General features: G+C 42.4%; 1 protein-coding gene across 2 annotated transcripts in view; it reads left to right on the forward strand.

The window, feature by feature from the left end:
* Positions 1 to 4,421: 4,421 nt before the first annotated feature.
* Positions 4,422 to 17,135, forward strand: part of TRAK1 (trafficking kinesin protein 1) — a 136,447-nt gene continuing 123,733 nt past the window's right edge. Inside the window, exon 1 of one of the 2 annotated variants that reach the window (XM_071735887.1) lies at positions 4,422 to 4,648. The gene's annotated coding sequence lies outside the window, so the exon portion shown is untranslated. Of the gene's footprint in view, positions 4,649 to 16,757; positions 16,821 to 17,135 lie in introns of those variants that run through there. The other variant, XM_071735892.1, reaches the window with a different exon arrangement.

Below are 17,135 nucleotides of genomic sequence, written 5' to 3' on the forward strand. Positions count from 1 at the left end.
TTGTCTTCACTTCTAATGCTAATGTGAGCTTTACAAACTATTTATTGCAACTTGCACTTCATTAATGTCAAAATATGTGAAAAACTCCATCCTTTGAGTCACTGTTAGCTTTTTTCATGTTTTTTCAGACCATGAGCTCTGGAATGATGCTTCCTGTTGCTACAATTATTAGATATGATCTTCTATGCAGGCCTTTTTAAATGTGTTTTCCCCTTAAGACCTTTTTATCTTGATTTTGTTTGTCTACTCTGCTTTAGCTTGTCTGTAAACTTTATTTTTTTTTATTTAGCATCTCATTTTCCTTATGTTCCTTTTCAAATTACGTAAGTCTGCTCTCCTTTGGCCACAGTCACAACAGCACTTCATCTGAATGCCATAAGCTGCTATTGTTCCTGAAAGGTGCAGCTCCATTACAGAAAATAAACTTACAGTAGAGAAACAGTTGAAGGAGACATCATTGGTGCTGGCTGGTGCTATCTGAAGGAAGGATAGAGTTCTGAATAAGAATATTGCTGTAAAACCAAACCAAAACAAACCAAATACAATAACAAACAAATAAAAGATACATTTTTAATATTGACATGGTCAGACAACTTGGAAGAATCTGTGTTTTGATATTTGACTAAAAGCATTCATAGCTTTACAGAAAAGACCATTTAAATGAGAGAAGATGTACAGACAGCATTATGCAGACACTTCATAGATCCTTTTGACAGACTTACAGCATTTCTTAGGCCATGCTGATACAAAAGCGTGAGAAATGTGGCTGCTAACACCATGCATCAGCAGGAAGAACAGAAAGACGAAGCAGGACAATTCCTACAATCCCTTTCTCCTTAAATCCATGACACAGCTATTCAAAATTTCATGGGATATGTTTTAGTGATTATACTTTTTTTTCTGAACAATTTTTTTAGTGTCCACTGGGATCAGCTTGTTTTCTGAGATTAAAAGCATCTACTTTGCAATCACAGCTTCAGTTGGGATCTCTAGCTGGTAAACTGAATTTTCAAATGCATTTAAAGCAACATTGTATTCTTTGATTGGTAAAAAGAGTTCTAGAGACAGCAAGTAAGGAAGTGTATGTAGCAGGGTGGAAGAAAAAAGTCTTGAAGATGTAATCAAGGAAGCTAGATTCAGAATGTGATAAATATCATGTGCCAATCACAAAAAAAAAAAAAAAAAAGGAAATGGAGAAGATAATGAAAATAGAAAGCAAGCAGAGAACTCTAGAAAATGTTTTTTAAGTATCTGTTTACTGTGTCAGTTGCCAGCTTTGGAATTACTGGGTAGATGAACTGAGATAGCATTAAGAAGGCAATGGAGTATGCTTTATGTGGTCTATAGTACCATGTAATAAAAAATCCTAAGGAGGATTCGGTGCAACAAGCATCAAGCAATTGCTACTGTATCCCATGACCATTGTGCAGACACACACCTTCATGCAAGGGACTGGCTCTCTGGTAGCTCCAGCTTCTCTCTCCAGATGTGTTCCCATACGCTCACTGTGTTTCTGTGGAAACAGTGCATGTCACTGCCATTTGTCCCACTGTGAGAGACTTCAGCTGATTCTAACAACACTCTTTCCAATCTCAGCATACACCTCAAATCCTTCTTCCTTACAGACATGACAGGTCAATTGGTTCTTCTTGACAAGGAAGCTCCACTCATGCAGCCTTGTTTCTCCCTGTTCTTGGTGGGGAGCTTCACTTTTCTACTTCCTGGTTTTCCTTCTGCCTGCAGATATTTCTGCCTTCCATTTTTTTTTTTTCGACATCGGAGTTTATTCCTGGGCTCTGATTACAAGATGCCTCTGTGTGTCTTCCTCTGGTTATGTGGAACTGAGGATTTTTTTTTTTTTTTTTTTTTTATCCCTTACCAGCCTATCATTGCTTTTTTTCTGCTTCTGAAACTGTTTCTCAAAACCACTTCTCCTTTATACAGACCCTTCCCCCCTCACGGCTGTCTTGGGCTCATGTTACACATTATAACAAATGCCCAGTTGCTGCCTAAAGGTTCCATCCCTTCTTTTCAACCACCCAGACTCATTCCCTCTCTTGTGCAGCCTCTGTTGCTCATCTCTGTCGCTGGCTGTTTCAGGAATGAATCTGACAAGTGTCCTTTTTAAAAGCCCGCTGATTTAGCTTACTCAGTGGCTAATCCCAGGGTCCCTCATATACAAGACTGGGCAAAAAGGAAGCAATGGGAGAAAATGGCTAAGGGCAAGAAATGGAAACAAAGCTTTTTACTGATACTTATGTGTTCCTAGCAGCAATGTGAAGTTTCTGTTTTAGGGAGGAGTTAGATGAGTTTATGGAGATGATTTAGAAGTGCAGTATCACCAAAGCCACGCTCCTGTTCCAGACATAAGGTTTCAACTCTTCCTTAGTGCTTACTCCTGGTACCTTTATGACCTTAAAGTGAATATATTCAGTTCAGCAATCTGGCAGAAAACTGACATGGGGAAAAAAAAAATTAACAAAAAGAATTAACTAGTTCTCTATCAGTAAACTGATTCACTGAGGACTCGGTCAGCCCCTGGGAAGCCCAAGAATTCCTGGGTCCTCCATAGTGGAAGTGGGAAGAGCAGCAGCAAGTTTATAGGCTGACTCACATTCCACATCCAACTGCACCCTTACTCATTTCCAGGGGATCTGCTCTACAGATACGCCTTCGCTTCAGGCGCCTGTAAATCTTCTGTTGTTCTTGTAACATTTCTTCCCTCTATCAGCCCAGCCACCCCCATCTGGGGTTCCCTTTGTTTGCATCTGTAAAGCATTGGATCATTAATTCTTATGGGTTATTCAGGGTCAAACCCCGATTCCATTTGCACTCACTGGAGGTTAACACACATCCCATGCTTCCGGAATCCTCTCATTGGGACTGTGACTTTTTGTCTTACAAGCTGTAACCTTGAACACAATTCTATTCTTCCCTTGCCGGTAAACAAAACAAACGCTCCTTCAGCAAATACTTTTGAGCTACAGAAATAAGAACTCTAGATTTCCTCTAGAATTATTATTTTTTTTTAAATTAGGCTTATTAAAACCCCACACTGAACCTTTTCTCTGTCAGTGGAGCTTAAAATAACAATTTTTTTCCTTTGGGGATTTTCTGGTGTCTAACACGTCTTGCACTCATACTTCAGCTTTCCTCTCTGGGAGGGCAGGAGCAAGATTCCTCCTCATCGTTCCTCCACCAGCTTTGAAGAAACACATGCTTTGAATGGCTAAATTCCACCGCGACCATCTTTCCTATTCCCACGTCGGTTGTTCTGTCCACCAACGACCCTGCAGCCTGTCTGCGTGTTTGCCCGGGGTTTGGTTCAAGCGTTTTGCTCAGCTCAGGCAGGCAGCGCTCTCGCATTCACCCTGACAAAACGAGGAACAGGCCGCCGCAGCCGCCAGCTGGCTGTACCAGCACAGGTCATTCAAAACCCAGACGGTGCAAAGTGAAGGTCTTTCCCCGTCAGAAATCCTAACACTTGTCCAAACCACCGCCTCCAAGGCTGGCACACGGCGAGCCATGCCCGCTCCTCACCAGCTTCCTCGCGAGTGGGGAACCAGGGTGGGTGGAAGAAGGGCCGGACAGACACAGCCTCTGCCTCCCGGCGAGGCCCGGCGGATCCCTCTACACCCCTCCAACCGGCTCCGCTGCCTTCGTGTGGCCGCTACCGACCCAGCCACATCATCCCCGCTCACATCCTGCGGGAGGCGGCCGTGTCGGGGCGCCGGAAACCCCAAACCTGCCTGGGCACGGCAGCGCTCGCTCGGGCTGCTCTGCAGGGAGGTCCCCGCGCAGCCACAGAGTCGAAGGCTGGGGAGCATTTGACCGCGGGCAGCCCAGCCACCTCTAGCCGCAACAGCAGGAGTAACTTCTAATGCTGTTAGGACCAGGGCGAGCAGCAGTGGGCATTGCTGCCTGCAGGCCTCCTCGGGCTGGTCCGCGCAGTGACGAATGCCACCCTCTACGGCGAACCCCTTTCGCCCCGGCTCCCCCCCTGGCCCGGGCCGCAGCAGGGGGCCGGTTGCTGAGCGACGTGCGGCCCCTCCTCCGCGGCAGGGCTGGGCCATGAGGTAATGGCCGCCGGGGGGCGGGGAACGCTGCGACTACGGAGCCAGCGGCCTCCGAGGTGGCCGGCGGCGGCGGGCGGTGCCGCAGCCCCCTAGGTGTTCTCGCCGCCCTGCCTCCCGAAGAGGCCGTGCGGCCCGGCCCGGCGGCGAGGGTGAAGGGAAGCGGTGGAAGGGGCTCCGCGTCCAATAGTGGCCGAAGAGAGTGACCAGCAACCGCCCCACGTGCAGTGCCGCCCGGCCGGCGAGAGGGGTTCGCAGCTGTCCCCGGGCGCTGTGGGAGAGCGAGCGGGGAACTGAAGCGGCGGCGGCCCGGCTGAAGAGACAGGAGAGGAGGGCACATGAGGCGCTGGCAGGAGGAGGGAGCAGCAGCCAGCCGGCCGCAGCAGCAGCCCCCGCGATCTGCCCGCGCCGCACACTGCGGCCCCTCAGCGGCGCGGGCCGAGGAGAAGCTGTGAGGGGAGAAGCAGCCCGGAGGTGGCCGCCGCCGGCAGGGAGGCTCCCCCGGCCCGCGGGGGCGCCGCCGCCCGCCCCCCGCTGCCCTTGGCGGCGCGCGCGCCTGGGGGGCCCGGAGCGGGGTGAGTGGCGAGTAACGGTTCGGTTCGGCCGGACCGCGGTCGGGGGTACGGGGGTGAGCGGTGGGGACCGGCGCGGCTGCGTTTCGCCCCGGCCCGCCCACCGCTCGCCCTCAGGTGAGCGGGAGGCGGGGGTCTGGATGCTGTGCTGCCGCGTTGCACGGGCCGGGCCTGCTTCGTTGGGCCGGGGTGCGAAACTGGTGGCTGAGCAAGGTGCAGCCGCTCCTCCTCCTCCTCGGGCTCCGCAAGCCCGTGGCAGCGGGGCGACCTTCACAGCCGACTTGCCCGGAGGCGGGCGGAGCGCCGCGGCTCTGGTGCTGTGCTCTTTTGTCCCTTCCTCCCCCTTAAAGGAAAGAGGCAGTTGGGTGCAATTGTTTACCGAAGGTCAGGAACCACTTGCAAAATTTGGCCTGTGAATTATTTGTGCTGCTGTTGTCAGTTGGAAGGACCCCCGCTTGTAGGAGCAGATTGGAGGAGGGATAGAAAAATACTTAGTTTCTTCAGTGTCAGGGTTTACATATAGGTTTTGGGGGTATACCTCTATTTAAAATGAATAAAATATTCCATTATGTTTTTTCTCAAGTTTAAAATCTTAGTGTCTGCTTTGGTTTGCAACTGATGATTTTGAACTTAATGTTCAGATATGCTTTTTCTCAGGTAAAATAGAAAAGAATAGCAGATGTCCCCAAAATAGCACATCTGTTAAAGGCTGGGAGCCCAGGCTTCTTTTTCTCCCTTGCTCGGACTTTTGCAGAAGTCTCCCATTTGGATACTTCTCTCTGTCATGCAATCTGTAACCTTACTTGAACCTTTCAGTCCACCGAGATTAAAGCACGAGTGTAATGGTTTTTGCAATTAGGAAAGCAACAACAACAAAAAACCCCAAGCAGTTATGATAACTAGTTTGCCATATGTGCATGTTTTATTGCTGCGCATTATATGAGTTCATGTACTGTAATTAACACCTTGGCTTCTTACCATACTGGAAGTGAACTGCATTTAAATGTTGTTCCTAGTCAGGCGCTTCTGGAGTTTCCATAAGGAGCCTGGAGGAAGAAGCGTTGTCTCCCAGCCCAGGAACAGTATTCACAAAGCTGCCCATCTCTGAGGCACTGTAACTAGTTTTAATTGAGCCAGAGCAACTTATGATGACAATAGATAAGAAAATAATTATAGAAGGACATATATTAAACCATGATTATAGCTATTACTACTCTATTTTTCGATTAGCATCATTATATGGGAGGAAAAACAGAAGATGGGAAAACACTAAGGGAAGGCAAGAGTTTTCAGCTTTTAGTGTTAGTGAGCTAAGTGAAGACCAGACGGCTGTATGTGTGGATAGTTTAAATTTATGTTGAAGTAAAACAAAACTTTCTGTCAGCTGTATGAATGAGTTCCCACTTGCTAGTGGAGCTAACTGCATGGTGCGTGACAGCAGTGGAAATAAGTTGAGTCTCTTTGGATCTAGTGCAAAGAAGAAACCAACCAAAAATCTTGTAGTTCATAACCGAGCTTGATAACGATGCTAAAGCACTGGGTGTAGCACGAGAGTGCATTGAGGAAGCCTTCATGTTATTAGGCACAAATATTAATGTCTGTTGTTCTGTATTAGCTACTTGCATGCATATAATCTTGGTGAAATCTGTGAGTTGTTGCTGCAACCTCTGACCATCTGACTAGTTTAATCCAGAGTCCTGACTAACGAAGCAGTACCAGCAGGTACTGGAGATCTGCAAGTACTGCCGTGTTGTGTTAATGGATGTTGACTTGGCACTGTATCAGTTTGTGGAATGCAGGTGAGAGTCTTCGAGAGAAAGTGAACTTGGGTGAGAGCAAGATCAGATGGAGATTTTCCTGGAGCTGTTAGGAACTCCTGTTGTTTGTTTCTGCAGCAGCTCACACTGGAGTTCTTGTTGCTTCTCGCATTCTTTCTCTTGTAAAAGATTACTAGCTGTTTTTGTAGAAATAATTTGATCCTAACTTTTCCATGTCCTCTGAGGATTTTCTTTTGAATGTTGAAATATTCTAGCCAATCTCCTTTGGGATAGAAGAATGGGATTAGTATTGTAGAAAGGAGTGCAGGTTAAATTTTTTTGTTTTAAATGTGCACTTGATCAACACTACTGCTTCTTGCTGTTGCTGCTGCATAAATATGAAGCTAGCAGTATGAAAAATGCTGAAACTTTCCACTATATTTGCTATGATAACAGCTCCCTAGAATTCTCAGAATGTGGGCAATTGAGGCAGGATCTGCAGTAACAAAATGCAAGAAGTTAAAAACAAACCTTCACCAGTTCTAAAAGCTAAAGGTATACACATTGTATACACATTGTAACCCATGTTACATAAAAATTCCCTTGGAGGAGGGCAGATAATCAGAGGGAAGGCAATGTATGGCAAAGTTATGGTTGTTTGAAATCTATTTCTTTCCAAAAATCTTTAAATTAGCTTTTCTTGATTTAAAGAATTGAGGTGGTTTAGTGATCTTGCTGGATTAGAAATAGCATTTGTGGGACTTAATTTGTTTTGTGTTGTCTGGATGGTGTACATTATGAGTGGTACTCAAGTAATGGTTGGTGAGATGTTTCTTGTTAGTTTGTGTCCTTTGTTTCAGATTTTGAAACTGGTAACCTTTCACTCTGCCCAAATAATGACTATTCAATTTGCAAAATGGGTGCCTTGTTTAATAGGTCTCCAATATTAGGCCAGATATTTTTTCGTAAGTGTAACTTTTTGAATAACATCAATTTATCCCTCTTAAAACTGTCAATTGCTTTAATGCACTGTTTATTTCACAATAATTCCACATTAATGCAAGAACAGACAGATTTGTATGATGTGAAAAGTCCCAATAACTAGAATATGGTACTGGGAGCTGTGTTTTAGCCTTAGGGTCATGGAACTATTGTTAATAACAGGCTGTTAAAAAGTAGTTCTGTATTCCTTTTGAACTATCCGTGTCTCCAGATTTATACAGCAGTTTGGCCTCTGTAGGAAGAAGCTTAGTGATGCTACCAAGATAATGATTAAAGAATGAATACACTTCAGTTGCATGTAAAATGACAACAGGCAGACTGACATCTTCTTGTGTGATGGTCATGTTGCTTTTCGTTAGTGCTGTGAGTGAGATTGTCACTCGTGTGTTGCATAACTAAAAGGAATAGATTTCAGTAGGGACAGCACACCAAGTGGCTTTCAGAGTTACCATAAAAATACAGTAAATAGGAGAAATACTTTTTACTCACTAAATGATAACTTGCAGCTCAGCTGTAGGCAGCTCGCTTTATGGATGGAATTTTGTAGTGCTGGGAGTGTAAAACTGGTTTGTGGTCTACAGTGTCTGTGCTGTAAAGGTATGTTTCTAAGTCATGTTTGTATTGTTAGAATGTCAAGAGCAATGTCATTACCTCCCTGGAATGCTACACAGTTTTGTGGATTCAGTTGTGAGGTCAGTGCTACTGGGAGAGATAAAAATCTTGAGAATTAACTTCCTGTAAATGTTGGCTTTCCAGGATACCAGTTGGTGTCTGGATACAATGCCTTCCTGCTTGCTCTGTGGTTTGACTGAGATAGCTGTACAAGTTTATAAGCACTTTTATTTTACTTTGTAGTGAATAATGTGATGTCTCCTAAATAAATGTCATGAGTTCACCACTGATATTTTTTTGTCTGAACTTGTCCTTTCTTTGAACTTTGATGCATCAATATTTCTCTTTTTATTGGAGCCTATTGATTACAGTGCAAAAACTAATGCTGTGTGGTTATCCTGCTTATGGTTGTCCAGCTAAGAGGCTTATTGATAGCACAAACAGATTAGCCTAGAGATAATTCTTAGATTCAATTATGTTGGCACATTTGCTTTCGTTAGATTGGTCAGTGATTGTACTGGACTTGATTCTTTGCCTGGTCTTGTAGTTTCTCTGGACAGGATTGTCTAGCCTTGCAGCCCATTAGATGTTCTAAACCCAAATGATCCTGCTGTTCTTTAACTGTCATGTTTTATAGTGGGGTTTTTTTTGTTTGTTTTGTTTTTTTGTTTGTTTGATTTTTTTAAGTATTCTTATTGATTGATATATATTAGAGCCATGCTGGGCTTGCTTGCCTTTATAGCAGAAGCTTAGAACAGTAAGAGAAAGAAGGAAGGAAACATGAGAAGAGATTGGCTTAAAAGCTCCTGTGAAGTTTCATTATTGCCTTATGTTGACATAAAACGGTGTTGCTGCCCAGCAGAGCAAATTTTTCCCTGGCTGTGGATTCCCTGTTTTATTCTCTCCCATATTATGGTGCTGGGAATCAACTCCATGACTTAACTGTTTTTAAGGCTAATTTTCAATCAGATTGTTGTCTGGGCAGCTGAGCAGCTGTTAGCAGTGAGGCAAAAGAAGCAGTAAGTGGCTGAGGTTTTGGTGGCAGGAGGGGAAACCTTCAGGGAACATAAGATGATTTTGAAGCCTCTGTACTCTAAGCTCTGGTATAATCAACATGAGTTGTGTATTGCTGGATGAGATGCTGATGCTAACACTGATAATGACCTGCTACATATTTGTGTTCCTGGAATATCCTTGACTTTTAGCAACTCTATGAAGAGAAGAGAGAAATACTGCATAGTTGGTCATCTTAGGCTATACAGAGACATTGTTGTTTATAATACAGAATGAGAATATACTTAAGAATAAATTTGATTGTTTTCATTTTTTTAGTATCTGGTTCAGTCTGCCTTTCTGAGTGCTCTTTCCTGAGGCCAAATATTATAGTCTCTATTGTGAACACTGCAATCCTCAAAACTTAAGGTGAAAACCAGTATAATTTTAGTTTTATAAAGTAATATGAACTAATCTTAAAAAAAAAAAAAAAAAAATCATTTTTTCTTCTACCTTCTCTTAATTGTTCTTTGGACAATCTTTCTCCCTTTAAATCATACAAATCCCTCTTTAAAAATCATTCAGAGTTTTTTGTTTGTTTGTTTGTTTTGTTTTTTAATCTTAGGCTTCACAGAATCAGCAGGTAGATGTTATTCTTCATAGACCAAAAGACCAGAAAACAGAAAACTACTAGGTGATTTAGTCTGACTATTTAAAATATGAGCTTAGAACTGCATTCTGAAGTGTTCTGAGCTAGGATTTCTGTATGTATTTGTAATTACTATGGGAGAAAACCACATATTTTTATTAAATGGTGAATATAGCCATGTGAAATAACCATGTGAAAAGTGCTCATGGGATTTCTCTTTTTCTGTAGTGAGGGGTGGGAGTTTGTTTTGTTAAAAAAAAAAAACAAAAACAAAACAAACAAATCACAAACCCAAAAAAACCACAAACAAATCACAAACCCAAACATCATGTGTTCTAAAGGGTTTGGAAAGTAGAAGTGAGAGATTTTAGTTAAGATAGTCACTTTTTCTTTACTGCTTTTAATTTGTGAACAACCTGAAACTTCAGAGGAGGTCTGCAGTACCTTTTAAGTCTTATCTGCAGTAAAGTATGTGTTTTTTCCATAGTTTCTCTTTTGTTGACCATTTAAGGAAATCAGTGGAGACCAGGATGAAAAATGACTGGTGTAAAGAGAAAGTTTGTAGAAGAGAAACAAAGTAATTAAGAGTTTGTGTTTCTGGGATTTTGCAGGCAATGGGTTGTAAAAAACCAAAGTTCTTTATGACTTTGTGAAGATAGAAGCACTGTGAAAAGTGTGCCACTTCATGTTCTATAGATCACAGCATGGCTGAGGTTGGAAAAGATTTTTGGAGATCATCTAGTCCAACTTTCCCTGCTCAAGGAGGGCAGCTGATGGCTCAGGACCATGTCCAAACATCTCCAAAGATGGAGACTTCACAACCTCCCTGGGAAACCTGTGCCAGTATTTGGTTACCCTCACAGTGAAGAAACTTTTTATTCAGGGAAAACTTCCTTTATTTCAGTTTGTGCCCATCACTTCTGATCCTGTCACGGCCCAGATTCCTCGGAGTCCTAAAGACCTTCTCTCTAGGTCCTTTTAGCCATAATGTAACATTAGCCTGGCTTATAACAGGGCACAACTGGAAAGAGCTTGGGTTCATCCTCTGCACTCTTCTCCCCTCGGGTATGAACTGACAAGGCCCTGCTGAGCCTTCTCTTCTCCAGGCTGAGCAGTCCCAGCTCTCAGCCTTTCCTCATAGGCTGGATGCTCTGGTCTCCCTTCAGTATGTCTGCAGCTCTCCCACGCTGAGGAGCCCAGAACTGAACACAGTACCCCAGGTGTGGCCTCACCAGTGTAGAGTAGATGGTAAGAGTTAACACTCTCACTTAGTTTCTCATCTGTCTTACAGCTGTTAAAGGAAACCATAAGAAATCGACTCCCAAACTCCCTTATATACTAATGCCAGTGTTTCAGACAAAACACAGAAAAACTGCTTTTCATTATTTTTCAATAAAGTTTAAAATCTGAAAGCTGAGTTGACTTGTGCCATCTTTTAATGGAAACCAAAGGTTAGGAAAATGTTCATACAATGGAGACATTTATAGCCTAGAGGGAAAGAATGAAAACTGTAGATACATTAGTATGTATCCACAATAGTTACATGCACCTCTGAGGTGATTAGTTGAGTACTGTAAATTGGAACCAATCAATGTGCTTCTGTATTGTATGGTCACATAGTTTTATTCTCCCTTTTAAAGACAGATGATGGTTATGTCATATTCATGCAGAGTCCTAAATCACATGAAATTAGGTCTGCCACCAGCACAATTTGGTGTCCTAAAGGATACCGAACTGCAGTTTTATTTGAAGAGCAGGTTATTTTTTCAAAATTACATTGATGTCTGCAGCTTGTGGGGAATGGAGACTTCTACACTTACCGTCCTCTCCAGTGTTTGCAGAAGTGGAACTTGTGTTACTTTTCTTTACTTAGTATTATTTGTAACATTGCCTGTTACAAAAAGCCTAGTTTCACCAGCAGGTACTTCAGGGTTGCGTGTTTTGCAGTGGGTCACTGTGCTTTCCTCTGCAAGAAGCAGAAACCTTGCAATTTGAGCCTTGCAAACCTATTACCCCAGTGGTACCTGTAAAAGGAGCAGAACTGGAAGATGTGTCAAAGCCCTTAGAATGTCTTTTAAACTTGTCTTGAATGGAATCTCTCTGCAGCAGTGATTGATCATACTTGCTGTGTTTCTGATGAGGCAGGCACTGTTGAGGTAAGAAGGATGAGGAGCAAATACATCTTTCTGGTATTATGGTTTATTATTATGATAATCTCTTATAGTCACAAATTGCCCCACCTTCAGAAAGCAACAGTAAACTTCTGCTTTGTTGTGGTAATACTGCAGTAATAATCACTTCCAGGAAATTATGGAGGGAGTGGCGATCAGTGTTGACAAAAATTACTAATTTCTTAGAGCTCTGGTCCTGTAATGAATTATGTAAACCCTCATGTGTGAAGGTCATAACAAGATCAGCCCTTTATGGTTCTGTTTCCTGAAGGTTGTGTAATCTTGTCAGGTGGTAAGGGTACTCTGGTTTGACCCAGGGACTTGGGACTGACCCGAGAGCCATAAATTTCCAATATAATCTGAACTGAAAGTGCTTTTTCTGTTTGTCTGAAATGCTGATAACCTTTGATTACTTTTGTATTTGTTGCCTATGATTTACTCCATAATGTATTTGTCAAAAATAATGTTTTGCAAGACATCCAATGCCATTAGGATGAAAAAACTGAGGAAGGTTAAATGATGCACTAAACTGTCAGGATACAAAAAGTTCTAAGTGGTCCTATGCTATTAGATGTATGTTATGCTCTCATTCTTCTGTAGAGAACTTTAATTCTCTGCAGCAGTCACTTGTACTGCTTTTATCTACTAAATGAAATTTCATTTAAGAATGAAATTTACCACAGGCAAATGCAACTTTGTTAATACTTTGCCCTTTTTTTATTGCAAAAGCTACAAAACATTCAATGCAACTTCTGATGAACTGAGGTTATTTTAAGCACTGATGAGTCACAAAAATCAGTTCGCTCACTTTACAAAGGATGAAGGGGGTCAGCACGATCAAAATGTTTGACTGAGGTAATTCAGGAATTCATGGCAGTAAGAGAATTAAATCCAGTTCTTCTCAATCTCTGTTATAAGCCTATCAGTCTCCTAGGATCAGTGAATTAGCACCCTCTTTCTGGTATTAAGAGTTTAGTTACCTGGCAGGGCAGAGTATCTGAAACAGGCAGCCTTCTCAGCAGACATGAGTGCTACAGCTGCACATTTTTATTTACAGTAATAAGGTTGGTAATGTACGTTACTACTCCTCCTAAAATAGGAAAATTCCAAGTGGGCCAGAAGGCACTCTTTTCTCTGAAGAATATATGATTTGCTCAAGTAATTTGAGTGCATTTTGCAGCAGTTATGAATACACATCTGGCAGACATGCATAGGAAAGTGCTAGAATTACAATAGTGATTTTAGTGAAATTTCTATATTCTTTTTGCCTTCAGTAAAACTGATGGACTGTAAATTTAGCCATGGTGTATTGCTATGAAAAAGTTTAGTTTTGAAAAAGGGGTCTGGGATTTTCTCAGGCAGGGAAGATAGCACATCCAAGATACTCTGCCATTTTCTTTTGCTCACTGGTGGCTGTTCAAGGGAAATAAGAGTCTCAGAGCATCTGAGTTACTGACCTCCTCCCTCCAAAAGTAAACACTCCACCTATTTTGTACTACTTATCAACTTTCAGAGGATACCTAAAGTATACTGATGTGAAGGAAGAAAACCGGAAAGTTTTGTTATTAATATCCTTCCAAAAGCAGAGAGGGTTTCTTAAATTCAACAATTATTATTTTATTATCATCTTACTTTATTCATTAAAGGATATTTTCTATTTTATGCCTGTTCCCAAGCTCTTGATTATACCAGATGACATGTTATCATCTAAGATCATATCATTAAGATATATGCAGAAAAGTTGTGGATGTGAAAACTGTCATTTGCAGTGTTCAAGGTGAGGTTAGGCAGGGCTTTGACCAACCTGGTCTAATGCAAGATGTCCCTGCCTATTGCAGAGCTGTAAAAGTTCCTGTCCAACCATTTTTCTGATTCTATAAAATGTGGCCTTAAATGTTGGTCTTTTGATCCAATGGTAGCATGACTGCCAAATGTTGAACTATATGAATATTTACAGTAAGATTTAAGAACTGGAATCGATTTCACATATTTGCTAATGTTAAATGTATGATTCCTTAAAAGCAGGTATTTAAACAGAAGTTGTAATTTACGTGGATAAAACTGTAGTTTTAAATGGTCCTTACTGTTCATGGTAATTCATTTTTTCTTTTTAAAAAATCTTGGGATTAAAACTGACCTTTCTTCCTTTCTGACTGGGTTATTCTTTCAATAACTGCCTGCTCTTCCAGCAGATATGAATTCAACAAGAACAAAAACGTCTCTTGGCTCTTCAGTTGCCAGCTTCAGCTTCATATGACTATTGAATCTGCCTGGGTTAATTGAAACTGAAACCTCATCTCTTTGTATCTCCTGAAGAGGCCATTGCTGTTAAGCCTTGGGTTAATGTTTTTGTCAGTTCTGTAAATTCTGGCTCTGGGCACTCACTCAGTGATTTCCCATAGTCCTGTGGTGTGATGGATAAGCACAGACAGCAATTAATGGAAACACTGATGTTTTGAGTCCTGCCAGAGATTGCTATTCTTACTGCAATGAAGCTTGGGAGATAGCATTGCAACACCAGTATTTGAAACTCCATAAATCTGCAGGTAAATTGTGAAGTGACTGCCTAACTGTGGGTAACAAGTGAAGTGACCAGAGTGCCCTGGTTTAGTGTTTTGACTTTGGTCTTGTTTTTTTAAAAAAAACCAACCCAGCAATTTCCTGACAAGCAACTGAAAACTGTAGGACAGTCCATTCTCACCTCTCATGCACTACTTTTTCTGTAGGCATGTAGTGGCCCAGCTCTGAGAGCTCATCTAGTTGAAAGCTACTCTCAGCTGAAAGCTGAAAACACCACCCCCTTGGTTTTCTCTCCTGTCCTCCTATCCTCTCCTTGGATCCTATCCTATCCTATCCTCCCCCATCGCCTTGGCTTGGCCTTTTAACCAAGTTCCATTCCTGGCCGCATTGACATGAAGTGGTGCAAACACAAATGTCTTCATGAAGATGGAGGAATGAGAGGAGTCAGTCACAGAATCATCCGGGTTGGAAAGGATCTCTGAGGTCATCAAGTCCAACCCTTAATCCACTGCCACTGTGGTTACCAGACCATGGCACTGAGTGCCACATTCAGTCTCTTTTTAAATATCTCCAGGGACAGAGAATCCACCACCTCCCTGGGCAGTCCATTCCAATGCCTGATCCCCCTCTCTGTGGAGATTTTTTTTCCTAATATCCAACCTAAACCTCCCCTGGCAGAGCTTAAGTCCATGCCCTCTTGTCTTGCTGAGAGTTGCCTGGGAGAAGAGACCAACCCCCACCTGGCTACACCCTCCTTTCAGGGAGTTGTAGAGAGTGATGAGGTCTCCCCTGAGCCTCCTCTTCTCCAGGCTGAACAGCCCCAGCTCCCTCAGCCCTTCCTCACAGGACTTGTGCTGGATCCCTTCACAGCCTCCTTGCTCTTCTCTGGACCCACTCCAGCACCTCAATCTCCTTCCTGAACTGAGGGGCCCAGAACTGGACACAGTACTCGAGGTGTGGCCTCACCAGCACTGAGTACAGGGGCAGAATCACTTCCTTGGACCTGCTGGCCACGCTGTTCCTGATCCAGGCCAGGATGCCATTGGCCTTCTTGGCCACCTGGGCACACTGCTGGCTCATGTTCAGCTTCCTGTCAATCCAGACTCCCAGGTCCCTCTCTGCCTGGCTGAATGTACCACTTCAGCTTAAGCCTGTGGTAGGATAAGGGTGTGCTTTTGGGACAGCCTACGCTTATATTAGCCAGACATAACATGGAAGGCCTGACCCCAAAGGTTGTGCTTTTTGCAGCCAGATCTCATGGCTTGCCATCTCTGGTAGAAATAGTCCTACCTTGTCACTGGCCATGTGTTGTACTGCATTGTCCATAGATCTTTTACAGTGACTGCTACCTAATGGGGTAATAAGTCAGGGAGGCAAATTAGGAAAACATGTTTTGAAAATTTTCTTTTATTTCTTTGCTTTTAGTTTTTTCCCAGCTTGTGTTTCTCAGGGAGTTAGATGGTTGCTGGAGATGGCAGCAAGGGCAAGGCAAGAGTATACAGGCAAGGCAAATAACTGTTTAGTTTGCTTTAAGTATATAACACTACACCTTGTATTTAACATGTTTTGGGGTTTTTTTGTTTGTTTTGGTTTTTTCCCCTCTGTTTTTGTTTTGGTTTGTTTTTTTATTGTTTGTTTATTTTATGGTGCTTGTATGGTGATGGGTTATGTTTGTTTTTTGGTTTGTTTTTTTGTTTTGTGGTTTTGTGGGGGGGGAGGGTTTGTTTGGTGGTGGGTTTGGAGGATTTGAGGGAGGTTTGGGCTGTTTTTGAGTGGGAGGTTCTTGGTGGGGTTTTTGTTTGGATGTCTTTTTTTTGTTGTTTGGTTTTATATTTTTCATGTAGTTGTTGGGTTTGCTTGTGGGATTGAGTGTTTTGAGTGCTTGTTTTTTATTTTTTATTGGTTTGTTTGTTTGGTTCTAGGTTTTTTGTTGGGTGGTTGTTTGGTTGGGTTGCTTTTTTGTTTTGGGGGTGGAAGGGATTTGAGGGTTTTTTGGGATTTTTTTGAGGGGAAGTTTTTGTGGGTTTTGATTTGAGTTTGGTTATATGTGTTTGGGGTTTTTGTTTTTTGGTTGTATTGTTTTTTTCTTTTTTTTTTTTTTTTTTTTTTTTTTTTTTGGTTGGTGCTTTTTGATTGTTTGAGTATTTTGCTTGGGTTTTTTTTCTTTGGTTTTAACAAAGAAAAGCAGTAATCATAAATTCTGTCATCTGAGATGGTGAATTAGCACTTAATCACCTGGTTAAGAAGGCTCAGAGGAAATTCCTAAATGCACCTAGCAGCAAGCCTATTGTTTTTGATCCTATGACCAGCAGGGCTAACTTGAAGATCAAGACGTGATATAATTTGCAGAGAAATGACTAAGAGGAAATAGGAGGGGCTGCATAGTCAGGAAAATGATTAGCTTATAACATGTTCTAGCAGTTGTAATACTGTGCTGTGTTGGGTGTTCCTCAGACCTTTCTCTGGAAAAGGTGAGCAAGCAGTTGTTGTAGTGTGGGCAGTAAATTATTTTTTAAAACTTCTATTTAGCAAACTCCTAGACTGAACGAGCTATGGAATGCTTTTTTTAAATCCCACTAGCTGGGAAGGCATGAAATTTCAGGGCTTCAGCCTGTTCTGGTGATGGTGTGAATGCTACAGCAGGTAATTAACTTATCTTCTGAGTGGAACTGGTGGTTCTTGATAGCCCTGATTTCTAACCAGAAATTGTTGTTTGTTTTGTGACAGAAAACTTACAGTACAGCTGTGTTGCAAGTATAGACTTGAAGAGGGACTTATTTGGATAC

The sequence above is a fragment of the Heliangelus exortis genome, chromosome 2, assembly GCF_036169615.1.
Source record: "Heliangelus exortis chromosome 2, bHelExo1.hap1, whole genome shotgun sequence".
NCBI lineage: Eukaryota > Metazoa > Chordata > Aves > Apodiformes > Trochilidae > Heliangelus > Heliangelus exortis.